Source organism: Sminthopsis crassicaudata, chromosome 1 (assembly GCF_048593235.1).
Source record: "Sminthopsis crassicaudata isolate SCR6 chromosome 1, ASM4859323v1, whole genome shotgun sequence".
Classification (NCBI taxonomy): domain Eukaryota; kingdom Metazoa; phylum Chordata; class Mammalia; order Dasyuromorphia; family Dasyuridae; genus Sminthopsis; species Sminthopsis crassicaudata.
The window spans coordinates 3,638,552-3,652,906 of record NC_133617.1 but is presented as its reverse complement, the minus strand read 5'-3'; the positions used below and the strand labels follow the sequence as shown (position 1 = coordinate 3,652,906).

General features: G+C 37.6%; 1 pseudogene; it reads left to right on the top strand.

Annotated features, from left to right (window-relative positions):
- The first annotated feature begins 629 nt into the window (after positions 1-629).
- Positions 630-14,355, top strand: part of LOC141541019 (vomeronasal type-2 receptor 26-like) — a 28,698-nt pseudogene continuing 14,972 nt past the window's right edge.

Below are 14,355 nucleotides of genomic sequence, written 5' to 3'. Positions count from 1 at the left end.
CACTTCTCCCAAGGTTGTCTGATTTTAGAAGAAATCTGTTTATTAATGTCTTGGCCTCTATTCTGTTCTGTGAGTTACCATAAGCACTTTTTCCTGCCCTGCAGGTGTGAGAAGATCCATATTCTGCTGTTGTTTAATATTCTTGTGTGCTAGTTCTCCTCCTCACTTTCAAACTATAAGCCAGGAATGTGTGCTCCATCTGGGTACTAGCAAAGCAACCGAGTCCTGTCCCAGGGCTTTAAAAGAGACCCCTGTGATACCCTTCTGACAAGCTCCTCAACCCTCTTAACATCTGTGGTACAATAGCTGCTGCCACTTCTGCAGTCTCCTCAGGTGTTGTATGTTTAGAAGCTAGTGTACTGAGATCCTGGTTTACACCAAATGCTTTGAATGTCACACAAATGATTTTAAAGTTTATCCTGGAGATGGGAGAAAACCACTGGAGATTCTTAAGGATGGGAGTGCCAGGGTCTAGCCTGCACTTCAGAACAATCCCTTCCAAGGCAGGATAGAGGACAGAATAGGAGAGGTTTAAGGGAGAGGCAACCAGGAGGAGGATGCAATAATCCCAATGTGAAGTCAGGGGCATGTTCCGGTAGCAGAGAACAGCAGGGGAACACATTAGAGAGATGTTGCAAGCAGACCTTGGCAGTGAGGGAGTGAGAAACAATGAGGATTTGAATGTGAAATTGAAACTACAAACCTGGGAGTTGCAGGTAACCCTGCGGGCTTCAGAGGGCCATTTCTGTGTCCCAGAAGAAACCCCGATTTGACCCCACCTAAAAATAAGAGCACAATACTCCTTAAATTCTCATGTACAATTGCCTTTCCCCCAGGTACGATTCCCTGATGAGCATTGTCCTCTTTTTCAGCTGCACTCCTACCTGAAGAACACCCAGTTTAAGAACATTGTTGGTGAGCAGGTGTTTGTGGATGAGAACAGACGTACAGAGGCCCAGTATGCCATTATAAACTATATATACTTTGATTTTTATAATGATCATCTTCTGTACGTGGGGGATTTTATCCCAGAAGCTCAGCTGGGTCAAGATTTTACAATTTGTGCAAATGTCATAGTGTGGAACCTGTGGAGTTCAAAGGTCAGAGACATTATTGTTAATTTATGCTCCTAAACAGGAACTACATATATTTATAGATATCTGTGTGAATACATATAACTTTACATATACATGTAACTAAATTTCTCTGTCTTTAATAATATACCATATAGAGGTTCATAAATATAATAAAGTATTATAGTGCTGTAAGAAATGTTAAAGAGGGTTGATACAGAGAAAACAGGGGACACATGTATGAACTTATGACAAGTGAAAGAGAACCAGGGCTTACAGTCTAGTCAGTTTTCCACCCAGCTGCACCTGTCACTAATGGAGAGTACACCACATAATGTGTGTGTGAGTGTGTGTGTGTGTGTGTGTGTGTGTGTGTGTATGTCTGTATGTGTGCATGTGTGCAAAACAAAAGTATCCATGTTCTATCTGTCTTTGGAGATACATTGTCTATACTTGCATCTGTCCTTTGTTTTAGAAGTTATAGCACGCAAAATGTCTTAGACTTCAAAAGTATTATTAGAAAACCATTGCTGTTACTGTGCCCAATATTTTCTTAGTTGAACTCATTTTATTTTTTATTATTTCTTGCAACTCTTTCCCTCTTTTTCTAAAATCAACCAGGTCACCATGTCTAATAGCACACCACTATTCTCTCACCATTATATACACCACATCTTTTTTAGTCACGGTGGCTACAGCACCTACTCTGGAGCCAGGGGGACCTCAGTTTATATCCAGTCTGAGACACTGAACACTGCCTAGATGTTTGACCCTGAGCAAGTCACTTAATCCCAATTCACGCATACACACACACACACACACACACACACGCACACACACACATTCACACATACATTCACTCACAACCAAGTAAGACCAAAATTTCTTAGAATTATCTTTTATCATCTCATTGTTGAAATGAACCAAGTCCATCAGAGCTGATCATCATATAATCTTACTACTCTTTAAAATGTTCTCAGTGTTCTGTTTATTTCACTCAGGCTCAGTTTCATTAAGTTTTTCTAAGTTTTTCTGAAATCATCCTGGTCATCCTTTCTTACAGAACAATACTATTCTAGTAGATTCCTATGCTATAACTTATTCAGCCCTTCCCCAACTGATGGGAATCTATTCAATTTCCAGTTCCTTGTCAGTATAAAAGGAAACCTTTTTCATATATGTTTTTTTTGCCCTCTTTTATTATCTCTTTGACACAGACACTCAGTAGAGACACTGTTGAATAAGAGGATATGCACATTTTCTTAGTCCTTTGAACATAATTGCTCTTTAGAATGGTTGAGTCATTCCAGAACTCCTCAATAATGTGTTAGTGTGCAAGTGTTTCCATATCTCCACCAACATTAATTATTATCTTTTCCTATCATCTTACTCAATCAGAGAAAGTTTCCCTTATTTGGATTTTCATAGTCAATATTGATTTAAAGCAGTGGTCCTCAAACTTTTTAAATACAGGGCCAGTTCCCTGTCCCCTCAGACTGTTGGAGGGCTGGACTCTAGTAAAAACAAAAGCTCACTCTCTGTCTCCACCCCTCAGCCCATTTGCCATAACCAGGACAGCCCCACAAATGTCCTCAGTGGGCTTCATCTGGCCTGAGGTAAGTAGTTTGAGAATTCCTGATTTAGAGCATGTTTTCATATGATGAGAAATGGCTCCAGTTTCTTCATCTGAAAATAGTTGGTTCATTCTTTTGACAATTTCTCAATTGAGGAACGGCTTATGTTTTATAAAATTGACTCGTATACATACATAATATGTGTGTATATATATATATATATATGTGTGTGTGTACATACATATATAAATATATGTATTTATGTATTTGAGAAATGAAACCTGCAAAAGAGAAAGTACAATAAAAAAATTCCCCAATTTTACTGTTTCTGTTCAAATCTTGGCTATCCTGAGCTTTTTTTGTGCAGAATGTTTTCTGTTTGATTTACTCAAAATTATCCGTTTTGCATTTTTAATGTTCTCCATTTCTTCTTTGGTTATAAAATCCTCTCTTCTCCATACATCCAAGGGATAGACCAGCCTTTATTCTCAAAATTTGCTTATACTATCACTATTTATCACTATTTATGCCCATGAATTATTTTCTTTCTTATTTTAAGGTAATACTTTAGATGTTGGTTAGTGTCTAGTTTCTGCTGTATTATATTCCAGGTTTCCCAGCACTTTTAGTCAATGAGTGAATTCTTCTCCCAGAATGTGGAGTCTTTCATTTTATGAAACGCTAGATTACTATAATTGTTGACAATTCTGTACCTTATTCCACTGATCCACTATGTTTTTTGCACTACCAAATACCTTTGAAGGGTACTGTTATAATAGTTTTATTTCTATAAGTTCTACACCTTATTTGTTTGCATTTTTCATTATTTCATTAATTCTTGAATTTTGTTTTTCCAGATGAATTTTTAAAATTATTTTTCTGATTCTAAAAAGCAATGTCTTGGCAGGAGGATTAGAATGGCACTGAATAAGTAGGTTAATTAGAATTAACATTTGATTAGATCAGCTTGGCCTATAAATGAGCAGTTGATATATTTCTGATGGTCTAGATCTACCTTTATTTGTAGGAAAAGTGTTTTGTAATTCTGTTCCTAGCTTTCCTGCCTTGATCTTAACAAACTCCCAAATATTATATATGCCTACCATTATTGTAAATGTCTTTTTCCTTTTAATACCTTTGTGCTAAGATTTGTTGGTAACATATAGAAATAGTGACAATATACTTGTGTTTATTTTACATCCTGTGGAACTGTTAATGTTATTAATTGTTTCTAGTAGCTTTATAGTTGATACTCTTGAATTGTATAACTATAACATCATGTTATCTACAAAGAGTGATAGATTTTTTCCTGCACAAATTACCAGTCATTCAAAAATTTCTTCTATTCTGTTTGCTTAAACTAACACCTCTACTACATTACTGAATAATAGTGGTGAGAATGGGCAACCCTATCTTATTGTAGATGTGTTGAGCTTTTCCTCATAGACATATAATATTTGCTGAAAGGTTTAGCTAGAAGCTATTTATAATATTTAAAAGAACTCCATTTATCCCTATGCTCTCTAGTGTTTTTAATAAAAAATAGATGTTGTATTTTCCCAAATAATTTCTCTGCATGGATTGAGATAATTGTATGACATATGTTACTTTGGTTTTTGATATAGAAGATTATGTTGATAGTTTTCCTTATACAGAGCCAGCCTTGCATTTCCGATATAAATTCCACTTGGGCATAATGGATTATGTCTGGTGTTAAACTAATAGAATCTGTTTTCCCATACTTTTAAGTTTTTTTGCATCAATATTCATTAGGGTAATTGGTTTATAATTTTGTCTTTCTATTTTGGCCTTTTTTGTTTTACACATCGATACAATTTCTATGTCAGAAAAGAAATTTGGTAAGATTCCTTCTTAAATCATTTTACTAAATAGTTTACATATTATTAGAATTCATTGTTCTTTAAATAATGAAGACAATTCCCTGCACCAGGTAAATTTTTTGAGGGGATTGAGTTAACTGATTTTTCAATTACCCTTTTCTAAAGTGAACCAGTTTAATTATGTTATTTCCTTTTCTGTTAATCAGGACAAGCTATATTTTTCTAAGGATTCAGTCATTTCATTTAGATTCATGTCATCTTTATTAGCACAAATTTGTGAAAATTGTTCTTAATTTTTGCCTAAATTTCTACTTCATTCATGATAAGTTCATGCTATTCATGTTTGATACTGGTAACTTGGTTTCCTTCTTTCCTTTTTCTAATCAAATTAACCAAAATTTTATCTATTTTGTTGTGTTTTTTCATAAAACTCAAATCTCAGTTTTATTATTAATTCAAGTTTTCTCCCTTTCAATTTTATCCATCTCTAATTTAATTTTCAGCAGTTCTACTATTTAATTGGAAATTTTAACTTGTTGTAGCTCTAGCTTTTTACTTCAATACCCAGTTCATTGATCTCCTCTTTATCTATGTTATCCACATGAACATATAAAACATAAATTTTCACCATTTACTGTTTTGCTGCAATGCTTAATTACTGGCATGCCACCTTATTATTGCCATTTCCTTGGAAGAAATTATTGACTGTTTCTATCAGCTGTTGTTAGACTTACTCATTATTTATGATTCAATTATTTACTTTGTAATTAATTTTGGCTCTATTTTTCCATGGTCATTTATTAGAAGTACTTTTTATTGCATTATGATGTGAAAAGCATGCATTTTGCACATCTGTCTTTCTATGTTAGATTCAGAGGATCTAATGCTCTAAGAAGTGCTATGCTCCAGTGAGAAAAAGGTCTATTCCTCTCTATCCCCATTCAATTGTCTTCAGAGATCTGTCTTACCTAATTTTCTAAAATTCTGTTCACCTCCTAAAATTCTTTCTTGTTCACTTTGTGGTTGGATTTATCTACTACTTATTACTTTGTAATTACTATTTTGCCCGCTCCTGGTTCTATTTTCTACATCATTAGTTTCTCCAATGAAATATTTTATATTTTCTTCAAAATTTTCACTTGTTTTACTTTTATTTCATTGATTTTATGTCTACTAGAGTCATCCATTTAGTAAACTACTTTTTTCTGTCAGTTTTTCACCTCCTTTTTCATTTGGCCAATTATACAAATTAGCCATGAACATGGACATGGAATTTTTATTCCATGGCTTTTAAAAAATTTGTCCAGTTTTATGTTTAAGGAGTTATTTTATTTTTTAATTTTCTCAAACTGAATTTCATTTTTGTTACAATCTTTTTTCTTAATTATAGCTTTTTATATACCACACGTATGCATGGGTCATTTTTCAACACTGACCCTTGCAAAACCTTCTATTCCAACTTTTCCCCTCCTTTCCCGTGCCCTCTCCTCTATATGGCAGGTCAACCAATACATATTAAATATATTAAAGCATATGTATTTTAACATATACAATATATGTATACATATAGGAATCCTAGAAGACAGCTAGAAAAAATGGGGAAAGGAAAGGAAAGCTTTGCAAGAGGTTCAGGATATGAAGCTCATTAAAAGATAGAGTAGAAAAAGAAATCATCTCCCTGAAAAACAGAATTTGTGAAATGGAAAAGATAAACAACTCCCAGGAAAACAGAATATGTGAATTGGAAAAGTTAAACAATTACAGAGAAAACAGAATTTGTGAATTGGAAAAAGAAAATAATTATTTTATAGAAAACTTGGAAAAATGGGAAAATAATTCCACAGAACAAAAACAACTCATTAAAAAACTCAATTGGACAAATACAAAAAGAAATAAAAAAGTGAATGAAGAAAATCATGCTATGGAATATTATTATTATTTAAGAAATGACTAGCAGGCTGATTTCAGAGAAGCCCTGGAGTGACTTAAAAGAACTGATGCTAAGTGAAATGAGCAGAACCAGGAGATCATTGTACACTTCAGCAACAACACTATATTATGATGAATTCTGATGGACATTGATCTTTTCAACAATGAGAAGATCCAATTCTCTTCCAATGAACAACAACAGCTACATCCAGAGAAAGAACACTGAGAAATTAATATGGACCACAATATAATATTTCCACTTTTTCTCTTATGTTTGCTTGCATTTTTGTTTTTTGCTCTCAGTTTATATTTACCTATGTGGTATGGACCAGATCAGATCCACCTTTAGATCTAGAGCCAACCTGATTTTAGCCTCCTCAGGGATTGAAGTCTGCTCTCTTTCCCTATTGAAGCTATCAACAGTTGGAGCGTGCATTGCCTTTTTGCTCAATTTAAGAAAAAAACAAAAGCTATGGTCTGCTTATGGGGGACAGTGTGGTATTTCCAAGCTGCCTCTATAGACAATAGGAAGTGGCAGTGAAACAGCAGTGGGACAGCACCCACATGCTGCCTTGAGATTAGCCATTGTCTTCAAATCAGTGCCAGAGGGAAGGCAGTATCTGCAATGGGAGCAGTGACTATGGCTGCACTTGGATCACTCTGAGTCACTCTGGGTGTTGGGATGGTGTGGCCAAGTCCTGAAAGACTCAAGCATTTTGGGGTTATAGCATTTAACCCTGTGTTTATAGCTTCTTTGCTGATCTACTGACTTGCTACCAGGGAAGAGTAGTTGGCACTGTGTTAAAGTGCTCCCCCCAGATTTTCTGCCAGCAGAGACCACACCCCGCCCCCCTCCACTCTGCTCAGGGTGAGCTGTTTCCTATGGTCTCACTGCCTGCCTGAGTCTGTGTCTGGCCTAACCCCAGTCTGTCCCCATGCACGAGCAAATGAGACATTTTCTGGAGAATTTTGAGAATATTTTCAGTTGGCAATGTGTTGTACTCCCAATATCCTTGGCTTCTGATAGTCAAGCACTAATTCTGAGGCTGAATTTTGTTGCAATTGATTAAGGGTAAAGGAGAGCTTAGGAAGATCCATGTGTTCTGGCCACCATCTTGTTACCACCCCCAGACAAATAGATTTTAAAGAAATAATTAATATATGTATTTTTCCCATTTTTGCCAAATTTGTTTTTTAAAGAGTTGTTTCTTCTAGACATTTCCCTATTTCCTTTTCCAAGCTTAGGTTTTTATTTTCAAATTGTCATGATTTTCCTTCATAATTCTTATTCCTACACATTTTTTCTCATCTCTTTTTTAAGATCTTTTTTTGAGCTTTTTCAACAGAGGCTTTTGAGCTTGACAAGAGTTCATATTCCCCCCTAAGATTTTACTCATAGGCATTTTGCCATTATTATCCTCTTCCAGCCTTCTATTATGCCTGACTGATACTTTTTTATGGTCAGAGCTTTTTTTTTTTTTTTTTCTGCTTTTCTCACTTTTAAAATTTGAGTTCTGTTCCTTGGACACACAAGAGATAGTCTTAAGCTTCTTTTGCAGAAGAACAGGGATCTCTCATTGACTGTGTGGGGCCAATGGTACTGCAGGCTTTGCCACTGGGCTGGCTCACGGAGGTTCGCTGCCTCCCAGGTTCTCTTCTATGTTTGCCCTCGATGTCTCACAGCAGAACTGCTGAAGCCCTGGCTTTCTGGATAAGGACACAGTAGACACTGTTGCTTTACTTTGGCTAAAAGCCTCATTCTAAATTCTCAATGATGGACTTTTCCAGGCTGTCCTAGATGCACCCCACCTCTGCTAGGCCATGATATACCCTGTGCTGTCCAGAAAGGCCTGTCCTGAAGCCATCCCAACATATCTTAAGCTGAAAAATTACATTCCAAATGTTTCTGGGTTCTGTCACTCCAATACCCAATTGGGCACTTGTTCTGCCAAAAGTGTACAACATTCCTTCATCAATTCTTTCAATTTCTCTTTCATCACTTATTACTGAAGAAAACATTTCCAGTACAATATTGCATAATAATGGTGTTAATGGCTACCCTTGTTTACCCCTTGACCATATTAGGAATAGTTCTAGGCAATTAAAATTCACACTTTGGGAACAGCACTTGCAGTACTATCAATGGCCATCCCCAAGAAGAAGATTCAGGATGTTGTTGAGATCTTTCCCACATTGATGACTGAGACTGGGGAAGTCATCTTCTCTGTAATTGGCCAATATATGGACTATCTTGAAATGATCAGGGTGTGAAATACATTTTTGTGAATAGTTCAATAGGAGAAAGTTTGTCACTGAGTGTTGCAGAAGAGTAGGTGACAAATGGAAAAAATAAGTTGAACCATGCCTGTTAGGTTCTTACTAAGTGCTAATGAGATAATGAGATATTAGGTTCTTACTTAGTGCTAAGTCAGTACTTAACAATTCTCTAGTTCAGGCCTTTCCTGGGGAAGAGCTTGCATGCTTAGGAGGAGCAAGTTCATTGGTTGAAGTAATTCTTCCCAGAAGCCCTTGCATTATCTCATGCCCATTCTCTGGGAGGAGACCAGACTTTAGGCAGCTCTCTGCAGGAAGGGAAATCACTTCTCTGGACCAGAGTTGATGGCAACTGTCTGGAGACAACGGCTTTCTACAGGAAGAAGAATCTGTCTGAGAGATTTGAGTTGACACAGCAGATGTCCTCCCAGAGAGCGATCGGCAGCTTCTGGAGACAACAGCACATTACATATTGGCGTCCACAATGTGGAACAAGGACTTTTGCTTATCCTGACAAGGACTTATTCTGAGTCCTTCAGAGGAGCTAGACTGGACCATTGCAATTTGGCGCCTGAACAGGGAAAGATTTCACTTCTCCAGGGAGTATCTCAGTAGTCTCTACTGGACACAACTCTATTTTTCCTAATTTCAATCTCTTTCTTCCATCTGATTGCCTTTTGGCTGATTGATCATGTCTTAAAATTCTCTGGATGTAATCTCGCCTGCCATCATGCCCCACTTGGAGGGCTGAAGCAGGGCCCCGCCTCTCATTTCCCTGGGTCAATCTACATTCGGAGGCCTAGTGGAGACCCTTGTGACATTTTGGATATGGAGTTTTAGGTCTTCTCTCACCCTCTCTTCTCACTCTATCTCCATATCTACACTGAGCTCTTAGATGTCCAAATTTTCCACATTGAAAACATTGCTGAGTTTCTCTAGAAGTCCCTTGCCAGGAGGGACTCTGTCTTTCCACGTTCATCATTGTCTGGGTGTAAAAAGCATTTGTTCCCACTGTAGCACAGCGTCTTATGATCTCCTCTAAAGGAGCATCTTTGTCTAATCCCCATATAATTCTTTTGCAAATCTCATTGGCATTTTCCTTAGCCAGATGTCTGGTCATTATTTCTGTAGCTGCATTTTTCTCCAATAGTTCTTTTGACAGCAGTTTGCAAACGTCCCACAAAATCCGCATAAGATTCATTGGGACCTTGCTCTATTTTAGTGAATGCCTCTCCATGATCTTTCTGTCCAGGGAGGACACCCCAAGCTTTTATTGCAGCCTTAGCAATTTGCTCATATATTGTCATGGTATAATTAATCTGTTCTGAATTCTGTCCATACTGACCTTCACCAGCTAAGTGCTCAAAAGTGAATTGTGTGTTAACTCCTATTTCCAAATTGCATCTGACTTGGATTTTACATAATTCATGAAACTCTGCAAGCCATAACAAATTTTCTCCAGGTTCTAGGCATGTCCTTGCTATGGATTTCCAATCATTCGGGGTTAAGACTTCATAAGACAAACCATTTAGTAACATTTTAACATAAGCTGATGTTGCCCCATAAAGGGTACAACCTTTTTTCAAATCCTTAATTTTATTCAAATCTAAAGGTGCATATCTTCTCCTTTTTTTACCTACAGAGTCAGTATTTTCAATCACAGGATATGCATGTATAAAATCACTTATATCCTGTCCTTCTCTCTTAGCTTTAACCAATGCTTTTTCTAATCTTGTCATAGGCTTAGTCTGCTTCACAGGCAATTCTGTTTGTGTTTCTGCTTCTTCCCCTCCTCCTTTTTGCTCCACCCCTAAATGGTTAATTGAGGGAAGAGATTGGAGATGCTCCTGTTGCTCAGAATTGTACTTAACGTCATTGTTATCTGATTCATCCTTTTCACCTAGTTTAGTTGACACTTCCCCATTTTGCTCCCTTTTCTCTTCATTTAGAATAGCATTTTTGAAAGCCATGTGGATTAAATTGTAGGTATGAAGTGTATCTTTGGAAATTGAGTTTAGTCTGGAACCAAAGGGCAAAATGTCATAAGGGCAATTGTAGTGTTCACCTAATTGCTTTCCTACTAATTCCCATTCATCTGGATCCCATTCTTCTTCCAGAGAAAAACAAGGACATATGACCTTCACAGTTTTAAAAAGTTCAGTTATCTCCTCCAAAATTATAATCAATCCTTGGCTTTTCATAACCTTGATGATGCTCTCTAAACATTTTCCTTGAACAAAAGGCATTTGCCCCATTTCACTATAAGAGATTGCTGGTTTAGCCCTAAACAAGTTAAGTTCCTTATTTATCTACTAGCACGCTCACTTAATCTTTAACAAAGTTTCCTTGTTACTCATGGTTCTGGGTCAGAGAGACTGAAATCTGGATCAGATGCTATTCCATTGGAATCAGGATCGTGTCTGTCCCTGTTCGGGCGCCAAATTGCAATGGTCCAGTCTAGCTCCTCTGAAGGGCTCAGAATAAGTTCTTGTCAGGATAAGCAAAAGTCCTTGTCCCACGTTGTGTATGCCAATTTATAACATGTTGTTGTCTCCAGAAGCTGCCGATCGCTCTCTGGGAGGACATCTTCTGTGTCAACTCAAATCTCTCAGACAGATTCTTCTTCCTGTAGAAAGCCGTTGTCTCCAGACAGTTGCCATCAACTCTGGTCCAGAGAAGTGATTTCCCTTCCTGCAGAGAGCTGCCTCAAGTCTGGTCTAGAGCAGAGACTCCCTTTTCCTCCAGAGCTGCCCTCTTTCATCCTCCCAGAGAATGGGCGTGGGATAATGCAAGGGCTTCTGGGAAGAATTACTTCAACCAATGAACTTGCTCCTCCTAAGCATGCAGCTCTTCCCCAGGAAAGGCCGGAACTAGAGAATTGTCAAGTACCGACTTAGGACTTAGTAAGAACCTAATATCTCATTATCTTATTAGCACTTAGTAAGAACATAACACATGTCATCTTTCATTACATTTTTAATAATGTATCTGTGGAGGTGGTTCACAAAACCAGAATGGCAAAAAACAGCTGTCTTTTTCTTCACATACATAAAGAGATATCAGTTAAAAACGTTTATTCCAGTCTCCTGTCACTATCTTAGGTTCCTTCTGCTTTATGTGCTGCCAGCTGTCCTGCTGGATTCAAGAAGTTGTCTTTAGAGGGAAAGCCCCCTTGTTGCTTCAGCTGCTCCCAATCCTCAGAAGAAGAAATCTCCAGTCACAGGAGTGAGTTACTGCAAGGAACCCTAGTTCTTGGTAATTTGTGGCAGTACTAGCATGTTTCTTTGGGTCTTCACTGCACATGTGACAGGGCAATAAAAGATTCGTGAAGATCACATAAAAGAGGGAAAAACAATGAGGAGAAAAACATTTTTTTATGAAACAGAGAGAATGCTTAAAGCAATTATGGATTTAGTGTGTCACTGAAGCATTCTAGCTGCTAATTTCAGGTCTCATGGATCTGAAAGATAGGGTGAAAATAAGGTGAATCCAATATTCCAAATACTAGTGAAAAAATCCAATGGAGGATCCAGAGACAATTTTTCTTTTAATTAATTGATGAAATGAAGGTATTAAAGGGTTGCCTTTTCATTATTGAATATATCCTAGAAAGGCTTTATTTCTCTTGGGACATATAAAAGGAACAATTCTAAAACAAAAGAAAAAGTTTTTTTGTAAGAAACTTCTCAGCTATTTAATAAGTTATTAATCAATCAGTCAATCAATAGTCATTTAGTATGAGAAGAACTTGGTTATAAATAATGGGACAGAATGATAAAAAGTGAATCCTTTATTCAAGGAGATTCTATTCCAACAGAGGAGACAAGAATACACACACTGTCTGTATCTACCAAGAAAATGTTTAAAAATTCATATAAATTCAACAATATTAATTGTTGAAAGGTATAAACTGGGAGCTGGAAAGAATGAGGAAGTATGGATACAAGCAGCTCTTCAACTTGAGTTGTTGCCCAACACAACACAGAAGTAATCTGGATATTTGATACTAAAAGGCTCCACTGTCTAAGCTTACTGTCCTCAGTGATTAGGTTAAGAAGAAGGTGACATCACTTACATAAAAGAATAAAGGGAATCGGAAAGAAAGCCAACCAGAGATCAAGAGCATGGATAGATATGATTCTCTCACTAAAGAGAGAATGGAGTTTTGCATCCTATGGAAGCAAAAGAATTGCTGCAGCTCTCCTGATTATTTCCTGCTGTGGGAATGTAGAGAAATGGTTTAATTTAAATTTTAAGCCCTTGTTTGTCTCCTGAAGTTGCTGATCAGTGTCAGAAGTGCCCAGAAGATGAATATCCCAATGAGTAGAGAGATCTCTGCCTCCCCAAAATTGTGACCTTCCTGGATGTGAATGACCCTTGGGGGAAGGCAGTGACAGCTGTAGCTCTTTCACTCTCATTGCTCACGGCCCTGGTTCTGTGGGTCTTTGTGAAATTCCAAGACACTCCCATAGTGCAAGCCAATAACAGGAACCTCAGCTACCTGCTCCTCACCTCCCTTTCCTTCTGCTTCCTCTGCTCCTTGCTCTTTGTGGGCCGTACCACCACTGCTTCCTGCTTTTTCCGACAAACAGTCTTTGCAATTGTATTCACAGTGGCTGTTTCCTCCATTTTTGCCAAAACCATCATAGTGGTTCTGACTTTCAGGGTTACACAACCAGGGAGCAGGATGCGGATATTCCTTCATCCTAGAGTGCCCTATTGTGTTGTTCTCATCTGCTCTGGAATTCAAGGGCTTTTCTGTGCCATCTGGTTGGGTACCTGAACCCCCTTTCCAGAAGCAGACACATGCTCTGAATCCCACCACATCATCCTCATATGTAACGAGGGCTCCGCCTTTGCATTTTATTGTGTCCTGGGCTATATGGGCTTTCTGGCCCTGGGAAGTTTCACCATAGCCTTCCTGGCCAGAAACCTGCCTGATGCCTTCAATGAAGCCAAGTTCATCACTTTCAGCATGCTGGTGTTTTGCAGTGTCTGGATCTCTTTCCTCCCCACATATCAGAGCTCCAAAGGGAAAGCTGTGATGATTGTGGAGATCTTCTCCATCTTGGTCTCCAGTGCCGGGTTACTGGGCTGCATTTTTATTCCCAAATGTCTTGTGATTCTCCTTATGTCATGGGAAAATACCATAAGACAGAACAAGAATCAAAGGAGTTCCAAGAGGAAGAATTTTTCTTTTTTCTAAAATTTGATATATTTATTTACCCCCATTCCATGTAAAATACTATCTTTAACTTTTTTTTAAGGTTTGATTCCACATTCTCTCCCCACCTTTTCAAACTCAGAACCATTGAGAGAACATGCTGTTACACAAAATATTTATATAAATGTCTTGTTGAGAAATATACATGCATTATTCCTCGGTTAAGAAAAAGAACCCTTAAAATATTTTTTTAAAAAACTGTGTAACACCAACAGTTTCATCCTAAAGACCTTCAGAGTAGTTTTGGATCATTGTGTTGTTGAAAAAGCAAAGTTATTTGCAGGTGACCTCTCCACTCTATTGCTGGACTTTGTAAACATTCCCTTTCAGTTTTCATATTGAAGAGGAAACCCCAAAACTCCAAAAAAACCTTAAAGTAGAAAACCTCCTTTGATTCTGCCTCAGTGGGGGGACTCCACTCCCAGCACAAACAGTTTCTT